A 23060-nucleotide genomic window follows, 5' to 3' on the forward strand; every position below is an offset into this window, starting at 1 on the left:
GCGTCTCTCACGCGGCCGACTCCGTCTGTGATATCAAACACTTTGGCTTCCTGCTAAGTGAGACTTCAGACGCCACGCGGATCCCACGATGGCTTAATTGGCAGCTATTTCGGTTTGCTGTCTGGCGACTTCCGGGGAGACCCTGGTGGATATGCCGCTCGCTGCATTAGACAGCGTGCTGATCACAGCGGGAGCAACAACCATCTGTTTTGATTATGGGATGTATCTATCATCAGAATATTCTCTCTTACAGTCTTGTTGGTCACACGCGTACCAGAGGAGACCGGCCGTACAGTAGCTCCGAACTAATCCACTCCTAAACACATTATGATGGGACTGTCTGTGGCTGGAGAGATATATTGCATTTTCTGTCAGTCTGGAATCTTTACATGAACAAAAACGCAGTAAATCTCTACTTTACACACTCTGTAGTAAATGAAAACTCGACAGATTTATAATCATATTTTAGTGAATCACAGGTTGTATGAATATTTAAAATCATATTTTGGCCACTTTATATTGAATTTGTTGGCACCTTTTGGCATATAACAAAAACAAAAAAACGTTTTTAAAGAAGTTTATCTAGATATGTTCTAAATATGTTTCTTTAAAAGAAAAAAAAATTAAGGTTTTTACATATGTTTTAATAAGTTGCATAAATTTGCAACCAAGTTCAAACTACTTTGAGTTCCCAAAAGAACTGAAAACGGTGTGATAATGGTAATTGTTTGGGAAAAGTGTGAGCAAAGCCTTTAATTAACCTGGTTGTTTCGAGGTCTGGTTCCACTGGGAATCGAACCCAGGACCTTCTGCGTGTTAAGCAGACGTGATAACTACTACACTATGGAACCAATGTGTGAAAGAAAGGTTTACCGTGTTTTCATTTGTGCAAAGTGGACTATTTGTGTACATAGAAGTATCAAAATAGCCAAAAGTGGTGTAATATGCATGCCAGGCCACTAGTTGGCAATGTAAAGAAATAAACTCTAAGCATGCATGTCAACTGCTTTTTCTCTTAAGGCTTGTCAAGTGTCTTAGTCGCTGTTGATACAACAATTTTAAGTAAAAATTCAACTGTTTTGGTTGTGTAAGAGTAAAGTGGAGAAAAGTACATGGTTCCACTGGGAATCGAACCCAGGACCTTCTGCGTGTAAAGCAGACGTGATAACTACTACACTATAGAACCATTAGAAGTTTTATATATAATGTGACAACATGTCAACATACCTGCATATAGTTAGAATCAAGTTTAAACTAGGAATGTTGAACTTCTTTGAGTTCCCAAAACAACTAAAAAATGGTGTAATGTGCATGCCAGGCCACTAGTTGGCGATGTACAGGAATGACAAGCATGCATGCCAACTGCTTTTTCTCTTAAGGCTTGTCAAGTGTCTTTGTCGCTGTTGATACAACAATTTTAAGTAAAAATTCTACTGTTTTGGTTGTGTAAGAGAAAAGTACATGGTTCCACTGGGAATCGAACCCAGGACCTTCTGCGTGTAAAGCAGATGTGATAACTACTACACTATGGAACCATTAGATCAGTTATATATAATGTGACAACATGTCAACATACCTGCATATAGTTAGAATCAAGTTCAAACTAGGAATGTTTAACTTCTTTGAGTTCCCAAAACAACTAAAAATGGTGTAATATCCATGCCAGGCCACTAGTAGGCGATGTAAAGGAATGACAAGCATGCATGCCAACTGCTTTTTCTCTTAACTCTTGTCAAGTGTCTTTGTCGCTGTTGATACAACAATTTTAAGTAAAAATTCTACTGTTTTGGTTGTGTAAGAGAAAAGTACATGGTTCCACTGGGAATCGAACCCAGGACCTTCTGCGTGTAAAGCAGACATGATAACTACTACACTATGGAACCTTTAGATCTGTTTTATATAATGTGACAACATGTCAACATACCTGCATATAGTTAGAATCAAGTTCAAACTAGGAATGTTTAACTTCTTTGAGTTCCCAAAACAACTAAAAATGGTGTAATGTGCATGCCAGGCCACTAGTTGGCGATGTAAAGGAATGACCAGCATGCATGCCAACTGCTTTTTCTCTTAAGGCTTGTCAAGTGTCTTTGTCGCTGTTGATACAACAATTTTAAGTAAAAATTATACTGTTTTGGTTGTGTAAGAGAAAAGTACATGGTTCCACTGGGAATCGAACCCAGGACCTTCTGCGTGTAAAGCAGATGTGATAACTACTACACTATGGAACCTTTAGATCTGTTTTATATAATGTGACAACATGTCAACATACCTGCATATAGTTAGAATCAAGTTCAAACTAGGAATGTTTAACTTCTTTGAGTTCCCAAAACAACTAAAAATGGTGTAATGTGCATGCCAGGCCACTAGTTGGCGATGTAAAGGAATGACCAGCATGCATGCCAACTGCTTTTTCTCTTAAGGCTTGTCAAGTGTCTTTGTCGCTGTTGATACAACAATTTTAAGTAAAAATTATACTGTTTTGGTTGTGTAAGAGTAAAGTAGTGAAAAGCACATGGTTCCACTGGGAATCGAACCCAGGACTTTCTGCGTGTAAAGCAGACGTGATAACTACTACACTATGGAACCTTTAGATCAGCTTTATATAATGTGACAACATTTCAACATACCGGCATATAGTTCAAATCAAGTTCAAAATAGTAATGTTTAACTTCTTTATGTTCCCAGAACAACTAAAAATGGTGTAATGTGTATGCCAGGCCACTAGTTGGGAGTATGAAGAAACTTGTGCAAATGCTTGTTCACCAAAATATAAATATAACATACACATATTTTTCAAAAACGTTTTGTGTTTTGTGAGTTTAAAGTTGGAACTAAGTAAGTACTGCACTAGTGGTGTGATAATGGTATAATTTGCACGACAAGTGTTAGCAAAATATATATCTTTAGCAACAGTGCAGTTGTTTTGTTGTGATAGACATGGTTATACTGGGAATCGAACCCAGGACCATCTGCTTGTAAATGTATGCAGATGTGGTAACTACTACACTATGGAACAACTGTGCTTTAGTTTGAGCAGTTTTTCTAAAAATGGGTGAAAATGGTGTAATGCGCATGCCAGGCCACTTGTCCATCCATCCATCCATTTTCTACCGCTTGTCCCTTTTGGGGTAGCGGGGGGTGCTGGAGCCTATCTCAGCTACAATCGGGCGGAAGGCGGGGTACACCCTGGACAAGTCGCCACCTCATCGCAGGGCCAACACAGATAGACAGACAACATTCACACACTAGGGCCAATTTAGTGTTGCCAATCAACCTATCCCCAGGTGCATGTCTTTGGAGGTGGGAGGAAGCCGGACTTCATTGCTGAACATCAAAATTTTGCTAACACTTATTTTGCAAAATATACCATTACCACATCACTAGTGCAGTATTTACTTAGTTCCAATTTTAAACTCACTAATACAAAAAAGTACTTTTGAAAAATATTTAGGTGAACAAGCAGTTGCCAGTCTTTCTTCACACTGCCAACTAGTGGCCTGGCATGCATATTACACCACTTCCACCTGTTTTTTGCAAACTCAGTGCAAAGGAAAACATGGTTGCACTTTCTGACACACATGGGTTCCATAGTGTAGTAGTTATCACGTCTGCTTTACACGCAGAAGGTCCTGGGTTCGATTCCCAGTGGAACCAAGTCTACCACTAGCAAAACAACTGCAGTGTTGCCAAAGTTTAACCTTTGACTAACACTTGTCGTGCAAAATATACAATTTCCACACAACTTAATGACAGTGGTTTAAAAAAAAAAAAATTTACATATTTATATTTGAGAAAAAAAAATCTTTAAACTTTACACAAGCCCCGGTTTCCCTCTGTGCTTGGGGACCCGATACAACATCCTCACTTTCCATTACTTTGACACCGCTGTGCATGTCTGTAGCTCTTATTTACATCGATAACTAGTAGCCTGGCATGCACATTACACCACTTTCAGTTGTATTACAAAAAAAAACTGTGTAAAAAAAAATCCACAGTAACAACATCCACATAGGTTCCATAGTGTAGTAGTTATTGCGTCTGCTTTACACGCAGAAGGTCCTGGGTTCGATTCCCAGTGGAACCATGTACTTTTCACTACTTTACTCTTACACAACCAAAACAGAAGAATTTTTACTTAAAATTGTTGTATCAACAGCAACAAAGACACTCAAGCCTTAAAAAAACAGTTGGCATGCATGCTTGTAGATTCCTTCTTTACATCGCCAACTAGTGGCATGACATGCATATTACACCACTTTCAGTCATTTTGAGACTCTGACACAAACATGAACACAGTAAACCTTCCTGACACACATGGGTTCCATAGTGTAGTAGTTATCACGTCTGCTTTACACGCAGAAGGTCCTGGGTTCGATTCCCAGTGGAACCATGTCTATCACAACCAAAGCAACCGCAGCTTTGCTCACACTTGTTGTATACTATTATCACACCACTATCACAAATATGTCTATCACAAAGTTAGAAATAGAGGTGTTACTAGTTTTTTAACCCCAAAAGTTGCACTAATAATGATATAATAACAATTGTGTTTTATTATGATTATGATGACGTTAATAAAATCATTTCTACTTTACACTCTGTAGTAAATGAAAACTTGACAGATTTATAATCATAATTTAGTGAACATTTACAGGTTGGATGAATTTTTTGGCATCATATTTTGGCCACTTTATACACAGTATATATATATAGTCAAGGTTCCACTGGGAATCGAACCCAGGACCTTCTGCGTGTAAAGTAGACTTGATAACTACTACACTATGGAACCCATGTGAGTCAGGAAGGTTTACAGTGGTTGTGTTTGTGCAGAGTGGATCAGTTGTGGATGTAGAAGTCTCAAAATAACCAAAAGTGGTGTAATATGCATGCCAGACCACTAGTTGGCGATGTGAAGGAATGACAAGCATGCATGCCAACTGCTTTTTCTTGCCAAGCGTCTTTGTTGATACAACAATTTTAAGTAAAAATTCTACTGTTTTGGTTGTGTAAGAGTAAAGTAGTGAAAAGTACATGGTTCCACTGGGAATCGAACCCAGGACTTTCTGCGTGTAAAGCAGACGTGATAACTACTACACTATGGAACCTATAGATTTTTCGTATATAATGTGACAACATGTCAACATACCTGCATATAGTTAGAAACAAGTTCAAACTGGGAATGTTTAACTACTTTGAGTTCCCAAAACAAGTAAAAATGGTGTAATGTGCATGCCAGGCCACTAGTTGGTGATGTGAAAGAAGATTTGCAAATGCTTGTTCACCGAAATAGAAATATAACATACACATATTTTTCAAAAAACACGTTTGTGTTTTTAAAGTTGGAACGAAGGAAATACTGCACTAGTGGTGTAATTTGCAGAGCTGCAATTGCATTGGTTGTGATAGACATGGTTCCACTGGGAATCGAACCCAGGCCCTTCAGCGTGTAAAGCAGACGTGATAACTACTACACCATGGAACCCATGTGTGGCAAAAGCTACAACCGTGTTTGCGCAAACGAAATTAGGTTCTAAAAAAACAACTGAAAATGGTGTAATATGCATGCCAGGCCACTAGGTGGCAGTGTGAAGAAAGACTTGCAAATGCTTGTTCTCCTAAATATTTTTCAAAAGCACTTTTGTGTATTCGTGAGTTTAAAATTGAACGTTAGTAAATACTGTACTAGCATTGTTTTAATAATATATTTTGTCTATCAAAGTTTTTTTTATAACTTACATATTTAAATTACAGAAAAAACCCCTGGAAAAATCTCAACTATGACACCACTGTGCATCCCTGTAGTCTTTCTTTACATCACCAACTAGTGGCCTGGCATGCACATTACACCACTTTCAGTTGTTTTAGAAAACTCTGTGTAAAAGAAAACACAGTAAACCTTCCTGACAAAATCAGGTTCCATAGTGTAGTAGTTATCACGTCTGCTTCACACGCAGAAGGTCCTGGGTTCGATTCCCAGTGGAACCATGTCTCACACAAAGTTAGAAACAGAGATGTCACTAGTTTTTAAACACAGGGGGTTACTTATCCCCCAAAAGTTGCACTAATAATAATATAAACATAATTATGTTTTATTATGATTATGATGACGTAAATAGAATTATCTCTACTTTACACTCTGTAAATGAAAACTCAACAGATTTATAATCATGTTTTAGTGAATATATACAGGTTATATGATTTTTTGGAATTATATTTTGGCCATCTTATACAGCCACCTTATATATATATATATATATATATATATATATATATATATATATATATATATATATATATATATATATATGGTCACGGTTCCACTGGGAATCAAACTCAGGACCTTCTGCGTGTAAAGAAGACATGATAACTACTACACTATGGAACCCATGTGAGTCAGGAAGGTTTACAGTGGTTGTGTTTGTGCAGAGTGGATTAATTGTAGATGTAGAAGTCTCAAAATAACCAAAAGTGGTGTAATATGCATGCCAGGCCACTAGTTGGCGATGTGAAGGAATGACAAGCATGCATGCCAACTGCTTTTTCTTGCCAAGCGTCTTTGTTGATACAACAATTTTAAGTAAAAATTCTACTGTTTTGGTTGTGTAAGAGTAAAGTAGTGAAAAGTACATGGTTCCCCTGGGAATCGAACCCAGGACCTTATGCGTGTAAAGCAGACGTGATAACTACTACACTATGGAACCTATAGATTTTTCATATATAATGTGACAACATGTCAACATACCTGCATATAGTTAGAAACAAGTTCAAACTAGGAATGTTTAACTACTTTGAGTTCCCAAAACAAGTAAAAATGGTGTAATGTGCATGCCAGGCCACTAGTTGGTGATATGAAAGAAGATTTGCAAATGCTTGTTCACCGAAATAGAAATATAACATACACATATTTTTCAAAAAACACGTTTGTGTTTTTCAAGTTGGAACGAAGGAAATACTGCACAAGTGGTGTAATTTGCAGAGCTGCAATTGCATTGGTTGTGATAGACATGGTTCCACTGGGAATCAAACCCAGGCCCTTCAGCGTGTAAAGCAGACGTGATAACTACTACACTATGGAACCCATGTGTGGCAAAAACTACAACCGTGTTTTCGTTTGCGCAAACACGGTTCTAAAAAAACAACTGAAAATGGTGTAATGTACATGCCAGGCCACTGGTTGGCAGTGTGAAGAAAGACTTGCAAATGCTTGTTCTCCTAAATATTTTTGAAAAGCAGTTTTGTGTATTAGTGAGTTTAAAATTGGACTCTAGTAAATACTGTACTAGCATTGTTTTAATAATATATTTTGTCTATCGAAGTTTTTTTATAACTTACATATTTAAATTACAGAAAAACCTCCGGAAAATCTCAACTATGACACCACTGTGCATCTCTGTAGTCTTTATTTACATCACCAACTAGTGGCCTGGCATGCACTTTACACCACTTTCAGTTGTTTTACAAAACTCTGTGTAAAAGAAAACACAGTATACGTTCCTGACAAAAACAGGTTCCATAGTGTAGTAGTTATCACGTCTGCTTAACACGCAGAAGGTGCTGGGTTCGATTCCCAGTGGAACCATGTCTATCACAAAGTTAGAAACAGAGGTGTTACTAGTTTTTAAACACAGGGGGTTACTTATTCCCCAAACGTTGCACTAATAATAGTATAGTAATAACTGTATTTTAGTATGATTCGTATTACTCTAAATTAATCAGACCATCTCTAGTTTACACTCTGTAGTAAATGAAAACTTGATAGATTAATAAATATATTTAAGTGAATAATGACAGGTTATATGGTTATTTAAAATTCTGTTTTGGCCACTTTATATTGAATTTGTTGGCATTTAAAGAAACAAAGAAACAAACAAAAAAACCCAACTGTTTTTAAAAAAATATTTAGGGAGGTTATTTTAGATATTTTCTAGATGTTAATCCCATCTGTAAAATGTTCACCAAAAAAACTAATTAAGGTTTTTATGGATGTTTTAAAAAATTGATAAAAAATAGAAACAAGCAAAACAATGGCATTGCTGAAGATCAACTTTTATACACTTATTTTGCAAAATATACCATTACCACATCACTAGTGCAGTATTTACTTAGGTCCAATTGTAAACTCACTAACACACAAAAGTACTAATATTTAGGTGAACAAGCAGTTCCTAGTCTTCCTTCACACTGCCAACTAGTGGCCTGGCATGCATATTACACCACTTTCACCTGTTTTTTGAAAACTGTGCAAAGGAAAACATGGTAGCACTTTTTGCCACACATGGGTTCCATAGTGTAGTAGTTATCACGTCTGCTTAACACGCAGAAGGTCCTGGGTTCGATTCCCAGTGGAGCCATGTCTACCACTAGCAAAACAATTGCAGTGTTCCTAAAGTTTAACCTTTGACTAACATTTGTTGCACAAAATATACAATTTCTACGCAACTCAATGACGGTAGTTTAAAAAAAAAAAATTTACATATTTATATTTCAGAAAAAAAATCTTTAAACTTTACACAAGACCCGGTTTCCCTCTGTGCTTGGGGACCCGATACTACATCCTCACTTTCCCCTCAACTTTGACGCCACTGTGCATGTCTGTAGCTCTTATTTACATCGCCAACTAGTGGCCTGGCATGCACATTACACCACTTTCAGTTGTTTTACAAAAAAACACAGTAAAACCTTCTTGACACACATTGGTTCCATAGTGTAGTAGTTATCACGTCTGCTTCACACGCAGAAGGTCCTGGGTTCGATTCCCAGTGGAACCATGTACTTCTCACTACTTTACTCTTACACAACCAGAACAGTAGAATTTTTACTTAAAATTGTTGTATTAACTGCGACAAAGACACTTGACAAGCCTTAAGAGAAAAAGCAGTTGGCATGCATGCTTGTCATTCCTTGGCACTGCCAACTAGTGGCCTGGCATGGATATTACACTCCTTTCAGTAGATTTTTTGAGACTCTGACACAAACATGAACACAGGAAACCTTCCTGACACGCATGGGTTCCATAGTGTAGTAGTTATCACGTCTGCTTCACACGCAGAAGGTCCTGGGTTCGATTCCCAGTGGAACCATGTCTCACACAAAGTTAGAAACAGAGGTGTCAGTAGTTTTTAAACACAGGGGGTTACTTATCCCCCAAAAGTTGCACTAATAATAATATAAACATAATTATGTTTTATTATGATTATGATGACGTAAATAGAATTATCTCTACTTTACACTCTGTAAATGAAAACTCAACAGATTTATAATCATGTTTTAGTGAATATATACAGGTTATATGATTTTTTGGAATTATATTTTGGCCATCTTATACAGCCACCTTATATATATATATATATATATATATATATATATATATATATATATATATATATATATATATATATATATATATATATATATATATATATATATATATATATATAGTCACGGTTCCACTGGGAATCAAACTCAGGACCTTCTGCGTGTAAAGAAGACATGATAACTACTACACTATGGAACCCATGTGAGTCAGGAAGGTTTACAGTGGTTGTGTTTGTGCAGAGTGGATTAATTGTAGATGTAGAAGTCTCAAAATAACCAAAAGTGGTGTAATATGCATGCCAGGCCACTAGTTGGCGATGTGAAGGAATGACAAGCATGCATGCCAACTGCTTTTTCTTGCCAAGCGTCTTTGTTGATACAACAATTTTAAGTAAAAATTCTCGTGTTTTGGTTGTGTAAGAGTAAAGTAGTGAAAAGTACATGGTTCCACTGGGAATCGAACCCAGGACCTTATGCGTGTAAAGTAGGCGTGATAACTACTACACTACGGAACCTATAGATTTTCATATATAATGTGACAACATGTCAACATACCTGCATATAGTTAGAAAAAAGTTCAAACTAGGAATGTTTAACTACTTTGAGTTCCCAAAACAAGTAAAAATGGTGTAATGTGCATGCCAGGCCACTAGTTGGTGATGTGAAAGAAGATTTGCAAATGCTTGTTCACCGAAATAGAAATATAACATACACATATTTTTCAAAAAACACGTTTGTGTTTTTAAAGTTGGAAGGAAGGAAATACTTCACAAGTGGTGTAATTTGCAGAGCTGCAATTGCATTGGTTGTGATAGACATGGTTCCACTGGGAATCGAACCCAGGCCCTTCAGCGTGTAAAGCAGACGTGATAACTACTACACCATGGAACCCATGTGTTGCAAAAAATACAACCGTGGTTTCGTTTGCGCAAACACGGTTCTAAAAAAACAACTGAAAATGGTGTAATGTGCATGCCAGGCCACTGGTTGGCAGTGTGAAGAAAGACTTGCAAATGCTTGTTCTCCAAAATATTTTTCAAAAGCACTTTTGTGTATTAGTGACTTTAAATTTGGACTCTAGTAAATACTGTACTAGCATTGTTTTAATAATATATTTTGTCTATCAAAGTTTTTTTATAACTTACATATTTAAATTACAGAAAAACCTCCGGAAAATCTCAACTATGACACCACTGTGCATCCCTGTAGCCTTTATTTACATCACCAACTAGTGGCCTGGCATGCACTTTACACCACTTTCAGTTGTTTTAGAAAACTGTGTAAAAGAAAACACAGTATACGTTCCTGACAAAAATAGGTTCCATAGTGTAGTAGTTATCACGTCTGCTTAACACGCAGAAGGGCCTGGGTTCGATTCCCAGTGGAACCATGTCTATCACAAAGTTAGAAACAGAGGTGTTACTAGTTTTTAAACACAGGGGGTTGCTTATTCCCCAAATGTTGCACTAATAATAGTATAATAATAACTGTATTTTAGTATGATTCATATTACTCTAAATTAATCAGACCATCTCTACTTTACACTCTGTAGTAAATGAAAACTTGATAGATTAATAAATATATTTAAGTGAATAATGACAGGTTATATGATTATTTAAAATTCTGTTTTGGCCACTTTATATTGAATTTGTTGGCATTTAAAGAAACAAACAAACAAAAAAAAACAACTTTTTTTAAAACAATATTTAGGGAGGTTATATTAGATATTTTCTAGATGTTAATCCCATCTGTAAAATGTTCACCAAAAAAACTAATTAAGGTTTTTACGGATGTTTTAAAAAAATGATAAAAAAATAGAAACAAGCAAAACAATGGCATTGCTGAAGATCAACTTTTATACACTTATTTTGCAAAATATACCATTACCACATCACTAGTGCAGTATTTACTTAGGTCCAATTGTAAACTCACTAACACACAAAAGTACTAATATTTAGGTGAACAAGCAGTTCCAAGTCTTCCTTCACACTGCCAACTAGTGGCCTGGCATGCATATTACACCACTTTCACCTGTTTTTTGGAAACTCTGTGCAAAGGAAAACATGGTAGCACTTTTTGCCACACATGGGTTCCATAGTGTAGTAGTTATCACGTCTGCTTAACACGCAGAAGGTCCTGGGTTCGATTCCCAGTGGAACCATGTCTACAACTACCAAAACAATTGCAGTGTTCCTAAAGTTTAACCTTTGACTAACATTTGTTGCACAAAGTATACAATTTCTACGCAACTCAATGACGGTAGTTTTTAAAAAAATAATTTACATATTTATATTTCAGAAAAAAAATCTTTAAACTTTACACAAGCCCCGGTTTCCCTCTGTGCTTGGGGACCCGATACTACATCCTCACTTTCCCCTCAACTTTGACGCCACTGTGCATGTCTGTAGCTCTTATTTACATCGCCAACTAGTGACCTGGCATGCACATTACACCACTTTCAGTTGTTTTACAAAAAACACAGTAAAACCTTATTGACAAACATGGGTTCCATAGTGTAGTAGTTATCACGTCTGCTTCACACGCAGAAGGTCCTGGGTTCGATTCCCAGTGGAATCAAGTACATCTCACTACTTTACTCTAACACAACCAAAACAGTAGAATTTTTACTTAAAATTGTTGTATTAACTGCGACAAAGACACTTGACAAGCTTTAAGAGAAAAAGCAGTTGGCATGCATGCTTGTCATGCCTTGGCACTGCCAACTAGTGGCCTGGCATGGATATTACACCCCTTTCAGTCATTTTGAGACTCTGACACAAACATGAACACAGGAAACCTTCTTGATGCACATGGGTTCCATAGTGTAGTAGTTATCATGTCTGCCTAACATGCAGAAGGTCCTGGGTTTGATTCCCAGGGGAACCATGTCTCACACAAAGTCAGAAACAGACGTGTCACTAGTTTTTAAACACAGGGGGTTACTTATCCCCCAAAAGTTGCACTAATAATAATATAAACATAATTATGTTTTACTATGATTATGATGACGTAAATAGAATTATCTCTACTTTACACTCTGTAAATGAAAACTCAACAAATTTATAATCATGTTTTAGTGAATATATACAGGTTATATGATTTTTTGGAATTATATTTAAGCCACCTTATATATATATATATATATATATATATATATATATATATATATATATATATATATATATATATATATATATATATATATATATATATATATATATATATATATATATATATATATATATATATAGTCACGGTTCCACTGGGAATCAAACCCAAGACCTTCTGCGTGTAAAGAAGACATGATAACTACTACACTATGGAACCCATGTGAGTCAGGAAGGTTTACAGTGGTTGTGTTTGTGCAGAGTGGATTAATTGTAGATGTAGAAGTCTCAAAATAACCAAAAGTGGTGTAATATGCATGCCAGGCCACTAGGTGGCAGTGTGAAGAAAGACTTGCAAATGCTTGTTCTCCTAAATATTTTTCAAAAGCACTTTTGTGTATTAGTGACTTTAAAATTGAACTCTAGTAAATACTGTACTAGCATTGTTTTAATAATATATTTTGTCTATCAGTTTTTTTTTATAACTTACATATTTAAATTACAGAAAAACCTCCGGAAAATCTCAACTATGACACCACTGTCCATCCCTGTAGTCTTTATTTACATCACCAACTAGTGGCCTGGCATGCACATTACACCACTTTCAGTTGTTTTAGAAAACTGTGTAAAAGAAAACACAGTATACGTTCCTGACAAAAATAGGTTCCGTAGTGTAGTAGTTATCACGTCTGCTTAACACGCAGAAGGTCCTGGGTTCGATTCCCAGTGGAACCATGTCTATCACAAAGTTAGAAACAGAGGTGTTACTAGTTTTTAAACACAGGGGGTTGCTTATTCCCCAAACGTTGCACTAATAATAGTACAATAATAACTGTATTTTAGTATGATTTGTATTACTCTAAATTAATCATATCATCTCTACTTTACACTCTGTAGTAAATGAAAACTTGATAGATTAATAAATATATTTAAGTGAATAATGACAGGTTATATGGTTATTTAAAATTCTGTTTTGGCCACTTTATATTGAATTTGTTGGCATTTAAAGAAACAAACAAACAAACAAAAAACAACAACTTTTTTGAAAACAATATTTAGGGAGGTTATTTTAGATATTTTCTAGATATGTTAATCCCATCTGTAAAATGTTCACCAAAAAAACTAATTAAGGTTTTTACAGATGTTTTAAAAAAATGATAAAAAAATAGAAACAAGCAAAACAATGGCATTGCTGAAGATCAACTTTTATACACTTATTTTGCAAAATATACCATTACCACATCACTAGTGCAGTATTTACTTAGGTCCAATTGTAAACTCACTAACACACAAAAGTACTAATATTTAGGTGAACAAGCAGTTCCAAGTCTTCCTTCACACTGCCAACTAGTGGCCTGGCATGCATATTACACCACTTTCACCTGTTTTTTGGAAACTCTGTGCAAAGGAAAACATGGTAGCACTTTTTGCCACACATGGGTTCCATAGTGTAGTAGTTATCACGTCTGCTTAACACGCAGAAGGTCCTGGGTTCGATTCCCAGTGGAACCATGTCTACAACTAGCAAATCAATTGCAGTGTTGCTAAAGTTTAACCTTTGACTAACATTTGTTGCACAAAATATACAATTTCTACGCAACTCAATGACGGTAGTTTTTTTAAAAATAATTTACATATTTATATTTCAGAAAACAAATCTTTAAACTTTACACAAGCCCCGGTTTCCCTCTGTGCTTGGGGACCAGATACTACATCCTCACTTTCCCCTCAACTTTGACGCCACTGTGCATGTCTGTAGCTCTTATTTACATCGCCAACTAGTGACCTGGCATGCACATTACACCACTTTCAGTTGTTTTACAAAAAACACAGTAAAACCTTTTTGACAAACATGGGTTCCATAGTGTAGTAGTTATCACGTCTGCTTCACACGCAGAAGGTCCTGGGTTCGATTCCCAGTGGAACCATGTAGTTCTCACTACTTTACTCTAACACAACCAAAACAGTAGAATTTTTACTTAAAATTGTTGTATTAACTGCGACAAAGACACTTGACAAGCCTTAAGAGAAAAAGCAGTTGGCATGCATGCTTGTCATTCCTTGGCACTGCCAACTAGTGGCCTGGCATGGATATTACACCCCTTTCAGTCATTTTGAAACTCTGACACAAACATGAACACAGGAAACCTTCCTGACACACATGGGTTCCAAAGTGTAGTAGTTATCACGTCTGCTTCACACGCAGAAGGTCCTGGGTTCGATTCCTAGTGGAACCATGTCTCACACAAAGTTAGAAACAGACGTGTCACTAGTTTTTAAACACAGGGGGTTACTTATCCCCCAAAAGTTGCACTAATAATAATATAAACATAATTATGTTTTACTATGATTATGATGACGTAAATAGAATTATCTCTACTTTACACTCTGTAAATGAAAACTCAACAAATTTATAATCATGTTTTAGTGAATATATACAGGTTATATGATTTTTTGGAATTATATTTAAGCCACCTTATATATATATATATATATATATATATATATATATATATATATATATATATATATATATATATATATATATATATATATATATATATATATATATATATATATATATATATATATATATATATATATATATATATATATATATAGTCACGGTTCCACTGGGAATCAAACCCAGGACCTTCTGCGTGTAAAGAAGACATGATAACTACTACACTATGGAACCCATGTGAGTCAGGAAGGTTTACAGTGGTTGTGTTTGTGCAGAGTGGATTAATTGTGGATGTAAAAGTCTCAAAATAACCAAAAGTGGTGTAATATGCATGCCAGGCCACTAGTTGACGATGTGAAGGAATGACAAGCATGCATGCCAACTGCTTTTTCTTGCCAAGCGTCTTTGTTGATACAATAATTTTAAGTAAAAATTCTACTGTTTTGGTTGTGTAAGAGGAAAGTAGTGAAAAGTACATGGTTCCACTGGGAATCGAACCCAGGACCTTCTGCGTGTAAAGCAGACGTGATAACTACTACACTATGGAACCTGCAGATCTGTTGCATATAATGTGACAACATGTCAACATACCTGCATATAGTTAGAACTAAGTTCAAACTAGGAATGTTTAACTTCTTTGAGTACCCAAAACAACTGAAAATGGTGTAATATTCATGCCAGGCCACTAGTTGGCAGCATGAAGGGATATTTGAGTTGAGTTGAGTTGAGTTTGAGTTTATTTCGAACATGCAAGCATACAACATGAAACATCACAATTTCCAGTTTCTCTTTTCAACATGTTCGAAAAGGAGTAGGAAGAAGCAGAGCTTATTTAATCCTACCCCTTTTCTTTTACATAACAGTTGCTAAAACTTTTGTTCACTTCCTGTTCTCAATTTATCCACAGTATACTCCATAAGTAATCACAATAAAAATAAATAAATAAATAATAATTGGTGATGTTAGTTACATTTCATATGATGAGATAAGTAAGATTATTTTGAGAGTGAAAGAATGGATGAATCAAATAAATTCAGAATGTTTGTCATGGTTCTTCTTCTTTGTACTTTGTAAACACTTTAAGTTTGAAGAGTTTCTTGAAGTGGATCATATTAGTACATTGTTTGATTGCTTTGCTTAATCCATTCCATAATTTAATTCCACATACTGATATACTGAAGGTTTTAAGTGTTGTACGTGCGTACAAATGTTTTAAATGACATTTCTCTCTAAGATTATATTTCTCCTCTTTTTTTGAGAAGAATTGTTGTATATTCTTGGGTAGCAGGTTATAGTTTGCTTTGTGCATAATTTTAACTGTTTGCAAATTCACTATGTCGTGGAATTTTAGTATCTTTGATTCAATAAATAAAGGATTTGTATGTTCTCTATATCCAACATTATGTATTATTCTAACTGATCTTTTTTGTAACACCGTTAATGAATGAAGTGTAATTTTGTAATTATTTCCCCATATTTCTACACAGTAGCTCAGATATGGTAACACTAGTGAGCTGTAGAGAATATGAAGTGATTTTTTGTCTAGAACATGTTTTGCTTTATTCATTATTGACGTGTTTCTTGCTACTTTATGTTGTATATTTTTTACGTGAGTTTTCCAGTTCAATTTATCATCAATAATTATACCTAGAAATTTGGTTTCATTTACTCTTTCAATTTCTATTCCGTCTATTTGTATTTGTGTTTGACTTTCTTTTCTACTATTACCAAATAGCATTATTTTAGTTTTACTGAGATTCAACGATAGTCTGTTTTTGTGAAACCATCTTTTCAATTTGTTAATTTCTTCTGTTATTATTTGTAATTATTATTTGCAAAAGCTTGTTCACCGAAATATAAATATAACACACATATTTTTCAAAAACACTTTTGTGTTTTTGTGAGTTTAAAGTTGGAACTAAATAAATACTGCACTAGTGGTGTGATAATGGCATAATGTGTGCAACAAGTGTGAGCAAAGCTGCAGTTGCATTGGCTGTGATAGACATGGTTCCACTGGGAACCGAACCCAGGACCTTCTGCGTGTTAAGCAGACGTGATAACTACTAAACTATGGAACCCATGTGTGGCAGAAACGAGAACAGTGTTTTCGTTTGTGCAGTGTTTCTAAGAAAACAACTGAAAATAGTGTAATGTGCATGCCAGGCCACTAGTTGGCAGTGTGAAGAAAGACTTGAAACTGCTTGTACACCTAAATATTTTTCAAAAGCACTTTTGTGTATTTGTGAGTTTAAAATTGGACCCAAGTAATTACTGTACTAACATCGTTTTAATTATATATTTTGTCTATCAACATTTTTTTATAACTTACATATTTAAATTACAGAAAAAAACCCGGAAAAATCTCAACTATGACACCACTGTGCATCCCTGTAGTCTTTCTTTACATCACCAACTAGTGGCCTGGCATGCACATTTGACCATTTTCAGTTTTTTTACGAAACTCTGTGGGAAAAAAAACACAGTAAACTCTTCCTGCCACACATGGGTTCCATAGTGTAGTAGTTATCACGTCTGCTTTACACGCTGAAGGGCCTGGGTTCGATTCCCAGTGGAACCATGTCTATCACAAAGTTAGAAACAGAGGTGATAGGTGTATTTAAACCCTGGGGGTTAATATAATTATATTAATGTTTTATTATGGTTATAATGACGTGAATAAAATAATCTCTACTTTACACTCTGTAGTAAATAAAAACTCAACAGATTAATAATCATGTTTTAGTGAATACTTACAGGTTATATGATTTCATGGAATCATGTTTTTGGCCACCTTATATATATATATATATATATATATATATATATATATATATATATATATATATAAATATATATATATATATATATATATATATATATATATATATATATATATATATTCATGGTTCCACTGGGAATCGAACCCAGGACCTTCTACGTGTAAAGCAGACATGATAACTACTACTATATGGAACCCATGTGTGTCAGGAAGGTTTACCGTGTTTGCGTTTGTGCGGAGTGGATTAATTGTATATGTAAAAGTTTCAAAATAACCAAAAGTGGTGTAATATGCATGCCAGGCCACTAGTTGGCGATGTAAAGAAAGAAACTCTAAGCATGCATGTCAACTGCTTTTTCTCTTAACTCTTGTCAAGTGTCTTTGTCGCTGTTAATACAACAATTTAAAGCAAAAATTCTACTCTCTTGGTTGTGTAAGAGTAAAGTGGTAAAAAGTACATGGTTCCACTGGGAATCGAACCCAGGACCTTCTGCGTGTTAAGCAGATGTGATAACTACTACACTATGGAACCTTTAGATATGTCATATATAATGTGACAACATGTCAACATACCTGCATATAGTTAGAACCAAGTTCAAACTAGGAATGTTTAACTTCTTTGAGTTCCCAAAACAAGTAAAAAATAATAATAATAATAATATTGATGTTATGTGCATGCCAGGCCACTAGTTGGCAGCATGAAGGAAGATTTCCAAAAGCTTGTTCACCGAAATATAAATATAACACACATATATTTCAAAAACACTTTTGTGTTTTTGTGAGTTTAAAGTTGGAACTAAGTAAATACTGCACTAGTGGTGTGATAATGGCATAATGTGTGCAACAAGTGTGAGCAAAGCTGCAGTTGCATTGGTTGTGACAGACATGGTTCCACTGGGAATCGAACCCAGGGCCTTCTGCGTGTAAAGCAGACGTGATAACGACTACTATATGGAACCCATGTGTGTCAGGAAGGTTTACCGTGTTTGCGTTTGTGTGGAGTGGATTAATTGTGTATGTAAAAGTTTCAAAATAACCAAAAGTGGTATAATATACATGCCAGGCCACTAGTTGGCGATGTAAAGAAAGAAATTCTAAGCATGCAAGTCAATTGCTTTTTCTTCGTACTCTTGTCAAGTGTCTTTGTCGCAGATAATACAACAATTTAAAGTAAAAATTCTACTCTTTTGGTTGTGTAAGAGTAAAGTAGTGAAAAGTACATGGTTCCACTGGGAATTGAACCCAGGACCTTCTGCGTGTAAAGCAGACATGATAACTACTACACTATGGAACCTTTAGATATGTTGATATAATGTGACAACATGTCAACATACCTGCATATAGTTAGAACCAAGTTCAAACTAGGAATGTTTAACTACTTTGAGTTCCCAAAACAACTAAAAATGGTGTAATGTGCATGCCAGGCCACTAGTTGGCAGCATGAAGGAAGATTTGCAAAAGCTTGTTCACCGAAATATAAATATAACACACATATTTTTCAAAAACAATTTTGTGTTTTTGTGAGTTTAAAGTTGGAACTAACTAAATACTGCACTAGTGGTGTGATAATGGTATAATGTGTGCGCAAAGCTACAGTTGCATCGGCCGTGACGGACATGGTTCCACTGGGAATCGAACCCAGGACCTTCTGCATGTTAAGCAGACGTGATAACTACTACACTATGGAACCCATGTGTGGCAGAAACGACAACAGTGATTTCGTTTGCGCAGTGTTTCTAAAAAACAACTGGAAAATGGTGTAATGTGCATGCCAGGCCACTAGTTGGCAGTGTGAAGAAAGACTTGCAAATGCTTGTACACTTAAATATTTTTCAAAATGACTTTTGTGTATCCGTGAGTTTAAAATTGGACCCAACTAATTACTGTACTAACATTGTTTTAATGATATATTTTGTCCATCTAAATTTTTTTATAACTTACATATTTAAATTACAGAAAAAACCCCCGGAAAAATCTCAACTATGACACCACTGTGCATCCCTGTAGTCTTTCTTTACATCACCAACTAGTGGCCTGGCATGCACATTACACCACTTTCAGTTGTTTTACGAAACTCTGTGGGTAAAAAAACACAGTAAACTCTTCCTTACACACATGGGTTCCATAGTGTAGTAGTTATCACGTCTGCTTTACACGCAGAAGGTCCTGGGTTCGATTCCCAGTGGAACCATGTCTATCACAAAGTTAGAAACAGAGGTGATAGGTGTTTTTAAACACTGGGGGTTACTTATCCCCCAAAATTTGCATTCATAATAATATAATTATATTAATGTTTTATTATGATTATAATGACGTGAATAAAATAATCTCTACTTTACACTCTGTAGTAAATTAAAACTCAACAGATTAATAATCATGTTTTAGTGAATACTTACAGGTTATATGATTTCATGGAGTCATGTTTTTGGCCACCTTATATATATATATATATATATATATATATATATATATATAGTCATGGTTCCACTGGGAATCGAACCCAGGACCTTCTACGTGTAAAGCAGACATGATAACGACTACTATATGGAACCCATGTGTGTCAGGAAGGTTTACCGTGGTTGCGTTTGTGCGGAGTGGATTAATTGTATATGTAAATGTTTCAAAATAACCAAAAGTGGTGTAATATACATGCCAGGCCACTAGTTGGCGATGTAAAGAAAGAAATTCTAAGCATGCATGTCAATTGCTTTTTCTTCTAACTCTTGTCAAGTGTCTTTGTCGCAGCTAATACAACAATTTAAAGTAAAAATTGTACTCTTTTGGTTGTGTAAGAGTAAAGTAGTGAAAAGTACATGGTTCCACTGGGAATCGAACCCAGGACCTTCCGCGTGTAAAGCAGACGTGATAACTACTACACTATGGAACCTATAGATATGTCATATTTAATGTGACAACATGTCAACATACCTGCATATAGTTAGAACCAAGTTCAAACTAGGAATGTTTAACTACTTTGAGTTCCCAAAACAAGTAAAAAAATAATAAAAAAATAATAATGATGTTATGTGCATGCCAGGCCACTAGTTGGCAGCATGAAGGAAGATTTCCAAAAGCTTGTTCACCGAAATATAAATATAACACACATATATTTCAAAAACACTTTTGTGTTTTTGTGAGTTTAAAGTTGGAACTAAGTAAATACTGCACTAGTGGTGTGATAATGGTATAATGTGTGCAACAAGTGTGAGCAAAGCTGCAGTTGCATCGGCCGTGATAGACATGGTTCCACTGGGAATCGAACCCAGGACCTTCTGCGTGTTAAGCAGACGTGATAACTACTACACTATGGAACCCATGTGTGGCATAAACGACAACAGTGTTTTCGTTTGCGCAGTGTTTCTAAAAAAACAACTGGAAAATGGTGTAATGTGCATGCCAGGCCACTAGTTGGCAGTGTGAAGAACGACTTGCAAATGCTTGTACACCTAAATATTTTTCAAAATGACTTTTGTGTATCCGTGAGTTTAAAATTGGACCCAACTAATTACTGTACTAACATTGTTTTAATGATATATTTTGTCCATCTAAATTTTTTTATAACTTACATATTTAAATTACAGAAAAAAACCCCGGAAAAATCTCAACTATGACACCACTGTGCATCCCTGTAGTCTTTATTTACATCACCAACTAGTGGCCTGGCATGCACATTACACCACTTTCAGTTGTTTTACGAAACTCTGTGGGGAAAAAAACACAGTAAACTCTTCCTGACACACATGGGTTCCATAGTGTAGTAGTTATCACGTCTGCTTTACACGCAGAAGGTCCTGGGTTCGATTCCCAGTGGAACCATGTCTATCACAAAGTTAGAAACAGAGGTGTTACTAGTTTTTAAACACTGGGGGTTACTTATCCCCCAAAATTTGCATTCATAATAATATAATTATATTAATGTTTTATTATGATTATAATGACGTGAATAAAATAATCTCTACTTTACACTCTGTAGTAAATTAAAACTCAACAGATTAATAATCATGCTTTAGTGAATACTTACAGGTAATATGATTTCATGGAGTCATGTTTTTGGCCACCTTATATATATATATATATATATATATATATATATATATATATATATATATATATATATATATATATATATATATATATATATATATATATATATAGTCATGGTTCCACTGGGAATCGAACACAGGACCTTCTACGTGTAAAGCAGACGTGATAACTACTACTATATGGAACCCATGTGTGTCAGGAAGGTTTACCGTGGTTGCGTTTGTGCGGAGTGGATTAATTGCATATGTAAATGTTTCAAAATAACCAAAAGTGGTGTAATATACATGCCAGGCCACTAGTTGGCAATGTAAAGAAAGAAATTCTAAGCATGCATGTCAATTGCTTTTTCTTCTAACTCTTGTCAAGTGTCTTTGTCGCAGCTAATACAACAATTTAAAGTAAAAATTCTACTCTTTTGGTTGTGTAAGAGTAAAGTAGTGAAAAGTACATGGTTCCACTGGGAATCGAACCCAGGACCTTCTGCATGTAAAGCAGACGTGATAACTACTACACTATGGAACCTTTAGATATGTCCTATTTAATGTGACAACATGTCAACATACCTGCATATAGTTAGAACCAAGTTCAAACTAGGAATGTTTAACTACTTTGAATTCCCAAAACAAGTAAAAAAAAATAATAATAATGATGTCATGTGCATGCCAGGCCACTAGTTGGCAGCATGAAGGAAGATTTCCAAAAGCTTGTTCACCGAAATATAAATATAACACACATATATTTCAAAAACACTGTGTTTGTGTTTTTGTGAGTTTAATGTTGGAACTAAATAAATACTGCACTAGTGGTGTGATAATGGTATAATGTGTGCAACAAGTGTGAGCAAAGCTGCAGTTGCATCGGCCGTGACGGACATGGTTCCACTGGGAATCGAACCCAGGACCTTCTGCGTGTTAAGCAGACGTGATAACTACTACACTATGGAACCCATGTGTGGCAGAAACGACAACAGTGTTTTCGTTTGCGCAGTGTTTCTAAAAAAACAACTGGAAAATGGTGTAATGTGCATGCCAGGCCACTAGTTGGCAGTGTGAAGAAAGACTTGCAACTGCTTGTACACCTAAATATTTTTCAAAAGCACTTTGTGTATTAGTGAGTTTAAAATTGGACCCAAGTAATTACTGTACTAACATCGTTTTAATGATATATTTTGTCTATCAACATTTTTTTATAACTTACATATTTAAATAACAGAAAAAAACCCTGGAAAAATCTCAACTATGACACCACTGTGCATCCCTGTAGTCTTTATTTACATCGCCAACTAGTGGCCTGGCATGCACATTTGACCATTTTCAGTTGTATTACGAAACTCTGTGGGAAAAAA

The 23060-nt window shown here is 35.4% G+C and overlaps 1 protein-coding gene and 43 non-coding genes across 47 annotated transcripts in view; 19 read left to right on the forward strand and 25 right to left on the reverse strand.

The window, feature by feature from the left end:
- LOC133658960 (contactin-associated protein-like 5) overlaps positions 1-23060 on the reverse strand; it is a 318220-nt gene that overhangs the window by 128588 nt on the left and 166572 nt on the right. The gene's annotated exons all lie outside the window — the stretch shown is intronic.
- Positions 779-851, reverse strand: trnav-aac (transfer RNA valine (anticodon AAC)). Its single transcript has one exon. It is a non-coding gene; the product is annotated as a tRNA-Val (tRNA).
- On the reverse strand, positions 1114-1186 carry trnav-uac (transfer RNA valine (anticodon UAC)). The gene has a single exon. It is a non-coding gene; the product is annotated as a tRNA-Val (tRNA).
- On the reverse strand, positions 1463-1535 carry trnav-uac (transfer RNA valine (anticodon UAC)). The gene has a single exon. It is a non-coding gene; the product is annotated as a tRNA-Val (tRNA).
- trnav-uac (transfer RNA valine (anticodon UAC)) lies at positions 1811-1883 on the reverse strand. Its single transcript has one exon. It is a non-coding gene; the product is annotated as a tRNA-Val (tRNA).
- Positions 2159-2231, reverse strand: trnav-uac (transfer RNA valine (anticodon UAC)). The gene has a single exon. It is a non-coding gene; the product is annotated as a tRNA-Val (tRNA).
- trnav-uac (transfer RNA valine (anticodon UAC)) lies at positions 2517-2589 on the reverse strand. The gene has a single exon. It is a non-coding gene; the product is annotated as a tRNA-Val (tRNA).
- trnav-uac (transfer RNA valine (anticodon UAC)) lies at positions 3585-3657 on the forward strand. The gene has a single exon. It is a non-coding gene; the product is annotated as a tRNA-Val (tRNA).
- Positions 4015-4087, forward strand: trnav-uac (transfer RNA valine (anticodon UAC)). Its single transcript has one exon. It is a non-coding gene; the product is annotated as a tRNA-Val (tRNA).
- Positions 4321-4393, forward strand: trnav-uac (transfer RNA valine (anticodon UAC)). Its single transcript has one exon. It is a non-coding gene; the product is annotated as a tRNA-Val (tRNA).
- Positions 4720-4792, reverse strand: trnav-uac (transfer RNA valine (anticodon UAC)). The gene has a single exon. It is a non-coding gene; the product is annotated as a tRNA-Val (tRNA).
- trnav-uac (transfer RNA valine (anticodon UAC)) lies at positions 5036-5108 on the reverse strand. The gene has a single exon. It is a non-coding gene; the product is annotated as a tRNA-Val (tRNA).
- trnav-uac (transfer RNA valine (anticodon UAC)) lies at positions 5413-5485 on the reverse strand. Its single transcript has one exon. It is a non-coding gene; the product is annotated as a tRNA-Val (tRNA).
- On the forward strand, positions 5916-5988 carry trnav-cac (transfer RNA valine (anticodon CAC)). The gene has a single exon. It is a non-coding gene; the product is annotated as a tRNA-Val (tRNA).
- Positions 6632-6704, reverse strand: trnav-uac (transfer RNA valine (anticodon UAC)). The gene has a single exon. It is a non-coding gene; the product is annotated as a tRNA-Val (tRNA).
- On the reverse strand, positions 7009-7081 carry trnav-uac (transfer RNA valine (anticodon UAC)). Its single transcript has one exon. It is a non-coding gene; the product is annotated as a tRNA-Val (tRNA).
- trnav-aac (transfer RNA valine (anticodon AAC)) lies at positions 7510-7582 on the forward strand. The gene has a single exon. It is a non-coding gene; the product is annotated as a tRNA-Val (tRNA).
- trnav-aac (transfer RNA valine (anticodon AAC)) lies at positions 8282-8354 on the forward strand. Its single transcript has one exon. It is a non-coding gene; the product is annotated as a tRNA-Val (tRNA).
- Positions 8699-8771, forward strand: trnav-cac (transfer RNA valine (anticodon CAC)). Its single transcript has one exon. It is a non-coding gene; the product is annotated as a tRNA-Val (tRNA).
- trnav-cac (transfer RNA valine (anticodon CAC)) lies at positions 9011-9083 on the forward strand. The gene has a single exon. It is a non-coding gene; the product is annotated as a tRNA-Val (tRNA).
- trnav-uac (transfer RNA valine (anticodon UAC)) lies at positions 9761-9833 on the reverse strand. Its single transcript has one exon. It is a non-coding gene; the product is annotated as a tRNA-Val (tRNA).
- trnav-uac (transfer RNA valine (anticodon UAC)) lies at positions 10137-10209 on the reverse strand. The gene has a single exon. It is a non-coding gene; the product is annotated as a tRNA-Val (tRNA).
- Positions 10636-10708, forward strand: trnav-aac (transfer RNA valine (anticodon AAC)). The gene has a single exon. It is a non-coding gene; the product is annotated as a tRNA-Val (tRNA).
- On the forward strand, positions 11407-11479 carry trnav-aac (transfer RNA valine (anticodon AAC)). The gene has a single exon. It is a non-coding gene; the product is annotated as a tRNA-Val (tRNA).
- Positions 11823-11895, forward strand: trnav-cac (transfer RNA valine (anticodon CAC)). The gene has a single exon. It is a non-coding gene; the product is annotated as a tRNA-Val (tRNA).
- trnav-aac (transfer RNA valine (anticodon AAC)) lies at positions 12132-12204 on the forward strand. The gene has a single exon. It is a non-coding gene; the product is annotated as a tRNA-Val (tRNA).
- trnav-aac (transfer RNA valine (anticodon AAC)) lies at positions 13088-13160 on the forward strand. Its single transcript has one exon. It is a non-coding gene; the product is annotated as a tRNA-Val (tRNA).
- trnav-aac (transfer RNA valine (anticodon AAC)) lies at positions 13865-13937 on the forward strand. Its single transcript has one exon. It is a non-coding gene; the product is annotated as a tRNA-Val (tRNA).
- trnav-cac (transfer RNA valine (anticodon CAC)) lies at positions 14281-14353 on the forward strand. Its single transcript has one exon. It is a non-coding gene; the product is annotated as a tRNA-Val (tRNA).
- trnav-cac (transfer RNA valine (anticodon CAC)) lies at positions 14590-14662 on the forward strand. The gene has a single exon. It is a non-coding gene; the product is annotated as a tRNA-Val (tRNA).
- trnav-uac (transfer RNA valine (anticodon UAC)) lies at positions 15051-15123 on the reverse strand. The gene has a single exon. It is a non-coding gene; the product is annotated as a tRNA-Val (tRNA).
- trnav-uac (transfer RNA valine (anticodon UAC)) lies at positions 15367-15439 on the reverse strand. The gene has a single exon. It is a non-coding gene; the product is annotated as a tRNA-Val (tRNA).
- Positions 16898-16970, reverse strand: trnav-aac (transfer RNA valine (anticodon AAC)). Its single transcript has one exon. It is a non-coding gene; the product is annotated as a tRNA-Val (tRNA).
- trnav-uac (transfer RNA valine (anticodon UAC)) lies at positions 17398-17470 on the forward strand. Its single transcript has one exon. It is a non-coding gene; the product is annotated as a tRNA-Val (tRNA).
- Positions 18131-18203, reverse strand: trnav-aac (transfer RNA valine (anticodon AAC)). Its single transcript has one exon. It is a non-coding gene; the product is annotated as a tRNA-Val (tRNA).
- Positions 18558-18630, reverse strand: trnav-uac (transfer RNA valine (anticodon UAC)). Its single transcript has one exon. It is a non-coding gene; the product is annotated as a tRNA-Val (tRNA).
- Positions 18893-18965, reverse strand: trnav-uac (transfer RNA valine (anticodon UAC)). Its single transcript has one exon. It is a non-coding gene; the product is annotated as a tRNA-Val (tRNA).
- On the reverse strand, positions 19289-19361 carry trnav-aac (transfer RNA valine (anticodon AAC)). Its single transcript has one exon. It is a non-coding gene; the product is annotated as a tRNA-Val (tRNA).
- trnav-uac (transfer RNA valine (anticodon UAC)) lies at positions 19790-19862 on the forward strand. Its single transcript has one exon. It is a non-coding gene; the product is annotated as a tRNA-Val (tRNA).
- trnav-uac (transfer RNA valine (anticodon UAC)) lies at positions 20486-20558 on the reverse strand. The gene has a single exon. It is a non-coding gene; the product is annotated as a tRNA-Val (tRNA).
- Positions 20913-20985, reverse strand: trnav-aac (transfer RNA valine (anticodon AAC)). The gene has a single exon. It is a non-coding gene; the product is annotated as a tRNA-Val (tRNA).
- On the forward strand, positions 21415-21487 carry trnav-uac (transfer RNA valine (anticodon UAC)). Its single transcript has one exon. It is a non-coding gene; the product is annotated as a tRNA-Val (tRNA).
- trnav-uac (transfer RNA valine (anticodon UAC)) lies at positions 22165-22237 on the reverse strand. Its single transcript has one exon. It is a non-coding gene; the product is annotated as a tRNA-Val (tRNA).
- On the reverse strand, positions 22589-22661 carry trnav-aac (transfer RNA valine (anticodon AAC)). The gene has a single exon. It is a non-coding gene; the product is annotated as a tRNA-Val (tRNA).

This window comes from Entelurus aequoreus, linkage group LG10, assembly GCF_033978785.1.
Source record: "Entelurus aequoreus isolate RoL-2023_Sb linkage group LG10, RoL_Eaeq_v1.1, whole genome shotgun sequence".
Classification (NCBI taxonomy): domain Eukaryota; kingdom Metazoa; phylum Chordata; class Actinopteri; order Syngnathiformes; family Syngnathidae; genus Entelurus; species Entelurus aequoreus.